The sequence below is a fragment of the Amphiprion ocellaris genome, chromosome 2 (genome assembly GCF_022539595.1).
Source record: "Amphiprion ocellaris isolate individual 3 ecotype Okinawa chromosome 2, ASM2253959v1, whole genome shotgun sequence".
Taxonomy (NCBI): domain Eukaryota; kingdom Metazoa; phylum Chordata; class Actinopteri; family Pomacentridae; genus Amphiprion; species Amphiprion ocellaris.
Window position 1 is genome coordinate 41,628,868 of NC_072767.1, and position 8,987 is coordinate 41,637,854.

Genomic DNA, 8,987 nt, shown 5'->3' on the forward strand with positions numbered 1-8,987 from the left:
TGACATTTGTCTCCTGCTGTTTTTCTCTATTTTCTGAATATGTTTCTGTTTTATTGTCCAGTAAGGTCCAGATCTTAAAGCTTTATTAATTATTGTTTTCCAGTCTGTGTTTCAGGTTGATCTGCCATCTAACTTAGCCGCTAGCTGTTAGCATAGCATTAGGTGCTATGAGGGAAGCTAATTTCCTGGTTTATAGCAACAGCTTGTGTTTGTGTCTGCTGCAGGGTCATAAAAGAAGTTTCTCATCTATAAATCAGTTTAGAGAGAAAATTCCGCAGTTACGCCTACTGTTCTTCGGTATTTTCTTAATCTTTCACTGTTGTATCGCTTTTATTCCCACTAAGATCTGAAAGCCTGATTAATTATTGTTTTCCACCAGACTCTGTTTCAGATTAGTCTGCCTGCTAATGTAGCCACTAGCCATTAGCATAGCCTTAGCCACTGTTAGAGAAGCTAATTTCCTGGTTTGTGTTTCTTGGTGAGTTTTTGCTGATTGAGTAACATTTCTGAGACCAGAAAGACCTGAAATAATGCATTTAATTGATCAAAAACCAGTCAATAAAAATAGAGATACCAATAATCAGGAAAAAAGCCAAATATCGGCCACGATAATCCCTATCAGAAACTAATCAGGTATTCATCAGCTGTATGCAGAAATGTGGACTGGTGCAGAGGAAACAGACAAATGAGCTGCAGGGTCATAAAATAAAAGATGGTTTCTAATCAGCAATCACAGTTTAAAGAGCAAATTTCTGTTAAACCTGCAAAAAACTGTTTAAAGAGCTGCAGACGAGGCGCTACCTGAACGATTAAAGTGGAAAAACGGGGCGATGGTTTCTGGCCGGGCTATAAAAGGATTAGGAGGCTAAAAATACAGCGGCTCCTCCTGGGGATGCTCCAGGGATCCCTTTCCCTCCGGCTGGCCAGAGCAGGGACACCGGATCCTAATCTGAGGAGGATATCACTTATCTGGAGACAAACAGCACAGATTAGCAGAGGAGACAGAAGATGCACCGGGGACGGCATGTGGGAGGCCTCTAACACAGTTACACTCAAACACCAAATCCCTGCTGTGGGCCTCTGAGGAACTCTGCTGTAATAAATAGAGAATAAGGCAGGAGAAACACCTCAACGCCGTCACCTGAGTTTTCTGATCCTTTCTTCTCTCTTGCAGTGGACTCACCATTCCTGACTCCCATCTTTAATTGGCTTCTGAATCACATTTTTAATTTCGTTTGCTCTTTGATTTAAAACATGATTCCTGATGACGTATATCAACCCCCCCTCCCCGCTTCCACAGCAGAATTTTGTGGCAAAAGTAAACACTTTAATCCAATTTCTGAAACCCCGGGGCTTCATCTCAGCAAACCTCCTTATTTATAGTGATAACAGTGGTCTTGATGGCTGTAAAATTGTTGTAGAGGCTTCATTGATTCGCTCATGATTAATTCATCTCTCTGCCTTTGCCTTTTATGGAACGCACAAATCCTCCGTGAGTCACCAATAATGTACATTCAGATGATACATCCTCCATTAGGGATCTGACAGCTGAGGATGAATGAATCGTCACCGCCACCGTGAACTCCTCTCCGTCCTGCCAAAATGGAAATTTCATGACTGTGAGTGATTTTGACTGATGAAATAAAGACAACAGCTCCTATTTTTCCCATTCATGGTGAGCGTTGATCCCTGGACGTCTGCGGCGCTGCCAGCTTCAGCGTCTTTGATCCGGTGAGCCAGAGGTGTTGGCACCAAGTCGCTGCTGCCCCCTCTAAAGCCCCACACTGATCGCTTCCTTCTGGCCTGACACACTGCAGGGTTAATTCACAATCAGCTCCAATTAGCTCTATTTAGGAGAAAATGTGTAAGAATTACATAAACGCTCATCCATCACGAGTTAAAAATAAAACGCTTCAGAAGCACGTCACGGTGTTTTTTATGACATTCATTTACAGTGATGTTTCTGGAGCCTATTAATCTGTTAAATATGTTATTGAAATACTCACTTTATGTTTTAGTTCAGCTTTTTAATCTGCATGTTGCTGCTTGGAAACATCATCAGTTATGCTGACGACACTCAGTTGTATATCGCCAATTGTTGCTCCTTTTTGACTGTATTTTAGACAATTTTAGGACAAATCTGAGGTCCTGCTTATTGGAACTGAAGCTCAGAGAGAGAAATTTAATCATAACTGCGAGCTCTGGCATTAAAACCGTGCAAAAAAGTTAAAAGTCTTGCAGTGATCATGGACACAACCTTCAAAAATATAAAAAATAAAACAATTTATAATTTAAAAGACATGTAGAAATGCTCCTTTCATTGTCTAGAACTTGTTCTGACCAACCGCCTATCACACATGCTGCTATGACTCTTGAAAGTTTACTCAGAATGCACTTTTTAAAGTTTTCTCCAGCTACATATCATCTGTGCATGTTGCTGCTTGGAAACATTATTGCTTATGCTGACGACACTCAGCTGTACATCGCCACTTGATGCCCCCTTAAACCTGTATTTTAGACAATTTTAGACAAAAATGAGGTCCTGCTTATTGGAACTGAAGCTCAGATAAAGAACTTTAATCACAACTGCAAGCTCTGGCATTAAAACCATGGAAACAAGTTAAAAATCTTGGACTCAGACTTCAAAAATACGAGAAATAAAAACCAAGATGGCTTTTTATCCTTTACAAAAACCTTGTTAGAGATTTAAACATTTTGGGAAGAGGTCAGAGCTACATGTGAGGAGATTAGACCCTAAATTATTTCTACTTGGTCTGTGTGCAAAAGAACTGAACTGTAATAAATATGAACTAATATTGATGAAGCTCAGTTTTCTAAATGCTAAAAAGGTGATAGCTCTGTTTAAAACAACTCACAGACCAACTATTATCTGTCAAGATGTCCGCCGACGAGTGAACGCTGGCGCATCTGGCTGCCACTGCTCGCCATAACTGTTTAACTTTTAGACATATTTTATGGTTTTATGACCAAACCGGACCCTGAAATTGTGGAATTACTCCCGTTCTGCTGGCTCTACCTTCTGACTGGATGTACTTTGGTGTGGAAAAGCCTGCACTCCGAGAACTGGATCTAGCTGGTGGAGGAGTGGGCTCAGATCCTGCAGCAGAACCGGGAGCTGGCCTTCTCCAACCACCAGACATTCATCCGCACCACAGACTGCACCGAGCACATCTACCTGACTTCGGCTGGATGGATAACAGCGTGTCCCGGCTTCTCGACAACCTGCCCGGCTTCAGAGAGAAGTGCAGACCAAGCTTCTGGTTCTGAGCTAGCGTTACCAGAAGAGCAACCTGGTGTATGCAGTTAAATGCAGCGAGGACTGCTCAGATCTCTACATAGGGGAAACCAAACAGCCACTTAACAAGCATATGGCTCAACACAGAAGAGCCAGTTCCTTCACCTCAATGAAGAGGGACACTCATTTCAGGACACCAATGTTCAGATTTTGGACAGGGAGGACAGATGGTTTGAGAGAGGCGTGAAAGAAGCCATCCATGTCAAAGTGGAGAAGCCATCTCTGAACAGGGGGGGGGGGTGGTCTGCGACATCATCTTTCGCCATTTTACAATCAGGTCCTTTCAAAACTCCCCAAAAGAACTACTCAGCAGAATGACTCAGGTGAGGTGGTTCATGCTAACGACCACCATTAGCATACGACTCCACTCCAGTTTGGGTTTAGAAAACAATACTCCACAGAGACTGCCTGCTGCTATCTAACGGAGGAGATCAAGTCCAGACTTGATGGGGGAGGAGTGGTAGGAGCTGTCTTTCTTGACTTGCATAAGGCATTCGACACCATTAACCATAAAGTATTAATAAACAAATTATCACAATTTTGCTTACATGAAAATACAATAAACTGGATTCTGTCATATCTCTGCGACAGACAACAGTGTGTCACAGTTAACAATGAAACATCTCCACTGCAAGTCTGCAGCATAGGTGTACTGCAGGGCTCTATTCTTGGGCCACTGCTGTTCACACTATATATTAATGACCTTCCAAACATCTGCAATGCCAAAATAATAATGTATGCCGATGATACTGTAGTGTATACACATGTTGATACTGTGGAAGAAGTGGCTCAAAAACTTACAATAGAGATGAGAAAAGTATCAAACTGGTTAAAAAACTCTTGCCTAACTTTAAATGTTGAAAAAACGGTTTCTATGTTTTTTACAAAAAGTTTTAAACTACAGAATTATCCTAAAGTCATGATAGAAGGTCAACCTATTCAAAATGTCGAACAATACAAGTATTTAGGTGTAAGTCTAGATCCAAACTTAAACTTTAAGAAACATATTAAAAGGTTAACAAATACTTTAAAATTTAATCTTTCAACCTATCGGTATATTAGAAATTCATTAACCACTGAAGCATCATATGTGTATTTAAATGCTATGATTTTACCACATTTACGATACTGTATGACAACTTGGTCACAGGCATGTGTTACTACTCTTAAGCCTCTTGAATCTTTATACAAAACTTCTCTTAAAATTCATGATAAAAAAAAAACAAGAATATATCATCATTGCAAAATTCTAACTAAACATGGTACTTTAAGCTTTGAAAATTGTATTAGATATTCTAATCTATGCTTATTGTTTAGGATAATTCATGGCACTGTTGCTCCACCGCTAAAGACTTTTATCCCTCTGTGTTCTGAAGTCTCTTCTCGAGACACTCGGACTTCTCTTCGGGGCGAGTGTTATATACAAAAACTCGACTCCGCTTTTGGAAGATCAGCGTTCTCCTATGTTGCAATGAACCAATGGAACAAATTACCCACAGAGCTTTTAAAATGTAAACACTTCAATGAGTTCTCACGCTTGCTGAAGCGATGGCTGCTCTCGGATCAATCTTGCACCCATTAATGATGATTTTGAAGGTGCTTAGGTGTCAGCACTTTTTTGTAGAGGCTTTGGAGTTTGATCTTATGAACTATATTGTGTTTAATGTTTGAAATGTTTAATCTTGTGTCAAATTTATGTCTTTTTTCTTTTAACATTGATGTAACCCAACACATCTTTGGCCTGCTCTGGGACTACAGGTGGAAATTAGCACTTGTGCTATAACCTGGCATAATGCATCTCTCCCCACTGGGTTAATGTTGTTTGTGAGCTGTCCCATGGATCAAATAAATAAATAAAATGAAACGAGGGCTGGGGCTGCACAGTAGCGTAGTGGTTAGCACTTTCGCCTTGCAGCAAGAAGGTCCCTGGTTTGCGTCCCGGCTTTCCCGGGATCTTTCTGCATGGAGTTTGCATGTTCTCCCTGTGCATGCGTGGGTTCTCTCCGGGTACTCCGGCTTCCTCCCACAGTCCAAAAATATGCTGAGGTTAATTGATTATTCTAAATTGCCCGTAGGTGCCGTAGGTGTGAATGTGAGAGTGCTTGTTTGTCTTTGTATGTGGCCCTGCGACAGACTGGTGACGTGTCAAGGGTGTCCCCTGCCTTCGCCTGAGTCAGCTGGGATAGACTCCAGCACCCCCCGCGACCCTAGTGAGGATTGAGCGGTGTATAGATAATGGATGGATGGATGGAAACGAGGGCTCGGTGAAACTCGCATTTCAACGACCCCCTTTGTGTCACTCCCTGGCTTCCAACGACCATCGTTGAGGAGCCAGGTGGGCCTTGGCAATGGTCGTCAGAATGTGAATAACACTGACCACACCTCACAGAGGTTATAAGCCGAGGCAACATCAACCACCACCAGAACTGAAGAAGCCTCTTGGATGAGAGGTGAAACGTATTCAAGGAACCTTCTTAAAGTCCAGTTGGATTGATTTAAACAACTTTGGATAACCATGACCTGGATGAATGAGAAACTACACGGACAATACTAACTTATTTTTATGATGTATTTTATGACTTGTTTTATGATGCTCCATGTTTGCTGATTATATATGTAAAGTGTCTTTGGGTGTTTTGGAAAGTGCTATAGAAATAAAATGTATTATTATTATTATTATTATTATTATTATTATTATTATTATTATTATTATTATTATTATTATTATTATTATTAATAATAATAATAATAATAATAATAATAATAATAATAATAAACACTGGAAAGGATAAATCATATCAAACCTTCCACTAGAACGTATAAACTAGAAAACAAACAGAAAATATTGTGAAGTTTGGGGACCATTTAGAAGTTTTTGTAGAGAAAGAACTGGCAGCTTTTTTGTTTGTTCTTCTTTTTGGTTTATGTTGAATAAATAAATAATTTAAAAAAAACACTGTTGGTTTGCAGCCAGTCCTCTGAAACTTATGCAGAGACTCCAATATATGCTTTCGTCCAATGCAGGATTCGTTTTTTAAGGCTCTCTTATTTGGTCTCTCTAAAACAGATCATAATTCCACTTCAGCTACTTCAAAACTAACTTGTATTTAATGTCTGCACTCACTGGTTACCTGGATCTGTCTGAATTTATTTTAAGATCATTTTTAGTTTGTAAAGCTCCTAATATTCTGGCTCCTTTGTTGTTATCAGATTTTCCTTCTGGTCTTGTTTCAGTAGATTTTTAATTAAAACTAAAGTCGGAGCAAAAGCCTACGGCAATATTGCTTATACTATTTTATTGCATATTTATTCCCTTATTTCATTTCTGTGAAAAACGCTGCATAAAGTCTGACTGATTAATTTATTGATGTTAAATGTTGAACACATTCAACATATCTTTTGATTGAGCTGCAATTTAACACCAAGTCCTGCAAGTTTTATACAAGTTGGATTATTTACCCTTTAATTCTGGATTTAATTCCACTGTGTGCAAACTGGAAATAACAACGGTTACAGAAGTGCTTGATTAAAAGTCTGGGCAGAGCCATAGTTACCTGAAGATTCATCCACATTCAGCAGTTATAGTCTTCTAAAAACACTCAGCAATAAATTACTGTAAAAATGCAGCCAAATTCTAACAGCAGTGTTCCATTTTTACCAAAGTACAAAGAAAAACGAGAACCAAAAACAGGAATAAACTGTAAAAACTGACAGCCAACGACTTGATTTAGGAAACTGAAAATATTAACAATAACTTTACATTTATTCTCTGAGATTTGTTACTTTTGTCCCTTAATGTAAATTATTTCTCTTAGTTTGTAAAACAGATTTAATAGACTTCTAATAGTCATGCTTTGCATACATTTTCCACAATTTGCTTCTTCTTTATCCTTCATTGTTTTATGTTTTAGTGGTTTATGCATTTTTAAATTAAATGTCAATTATGGATTAAAAATATGAAATATGCACTGAAATTCAAAGTTTATACATTTTAAAAGAAATGCTGTAAATTACAGTGAGCTACAGTTAATAAGTTTAAGTTAATGTTGATTACAACATTTACAGTAAAATCCAGTAACATCATGAAACAATAAACTTCGTGTTCTCATGTATTGTAATCAAGTGTACAATAAGGAACTGGTAAATTTCAGTCTCTAATTCTAAATAAAATGTTACTTTGTGCAAAATAAAATGTTGGACTGCAGTTCATCATTTTTTCTTTAAAAAAACAATATACAGCATAAGGTCCATAACAAAGTGTTTTTATTTTACAGTTTCTATTATTTCAGGCATCAATATTAGGCCCCTTTTTATTTAGTCTTTATATTAATGATTTGCCCACTGTTTGTCCCCACGCTGAATGCTTAATGTATGTAGACGACACAGTCTTCTTTGTCCATGGTCGCTCCAAAGACACCGTTGCTGCTAAACTCATTAAAACAATGTCCTGTGTCACAACTTGGTTGCAGGAGTGCTGCCTACAGCTAAACGTTTCTAAAACTGTTGGCATGTATTTCACCAAAATACAGAGAGTATCACCTGACCCCGACATACATGTTAATGGAGAAAAAATACAAATTGTCAGCCAATATAAATGTCTTGGGTTAATAATAAATTCACAGTTTACCTTTAAAGCTCATATTGACAAATTGTGTAAAAAAAATCAAGTTAAATCTTGCAAATTTTCGCGGAATTTGAAATGAAATGTCAACTGAAGCCGCAAAAATGTACTTGCATTCAATGATTTTCAGTCACTTCAACTATTGCCTAACCAGTTGGTCCCAGGCGGGTCAGATTGCAACAAAACCATTGGAAGTTTTGTACAAACAAGCAATTAAAGTTCTGGATAAAAAACCTAGGCACTATCATCACTGTGCAATTTAAAAAAAAAAAAAAGTTTTTTACACTGGGACAGTCTTCACACATTTGCAGATTTAAATTTGATTCATAAAGTACTGCATGATTTGGCTCCTGATCCTCTGGCAGAGTTCATCAGCCAAAGAAACAGCTCTAAGCGTGTCACTGGAGGCTCTGTCAGAGGTGATTGTTTCATTCCTCTGAACAGGAGCACTTTCAGTAAGTCGGCCTGGTCAGTGAGGAGCGCTAGTGAGTGGAACTCACTACCAGAGGAGGTTAAACTGCTTACAACTTACGAGGTCTCCACAAAAAAATTGAAAATGTGGCTTATTGACACCTATAGCTGCCAACACTAAAAGACAAACCTGTTTGTGATGTTTTGATGTTGTGATCAAATGTTATGTTGTGATGTGTTGTGTTGTCTCATTCTCTCTTAATTGTATAGTAAGTGTTTGAACATGTATCTTGTATTATATTGTATAGGTATTGTGTGCCCTGTGCTCTCTTAACAGTTTGTTATGTATATGTTATTTGTTACATTAGTGCCCTATCAAGTGTCTATCATGTTTTTCTCTTGTAGATGTATTTTACTGTTTTTTTTACATCATGGCCAGGGGACTACAGATGAAAACTAGCCTTTTTAACCATGTGTAATCATGTATTTTATGAAATTGTGTTGTCCCCTTTCAAATAAACTAAATTGAAACTGAAATTTACATGCAGTATTTCAGTATTTACTATTTGGTTTCCAGGTTTATGAGAAAAAGCACAAAAACCAGATAAAAGTGGGACAAAAAGCAACCAAACAACTGTG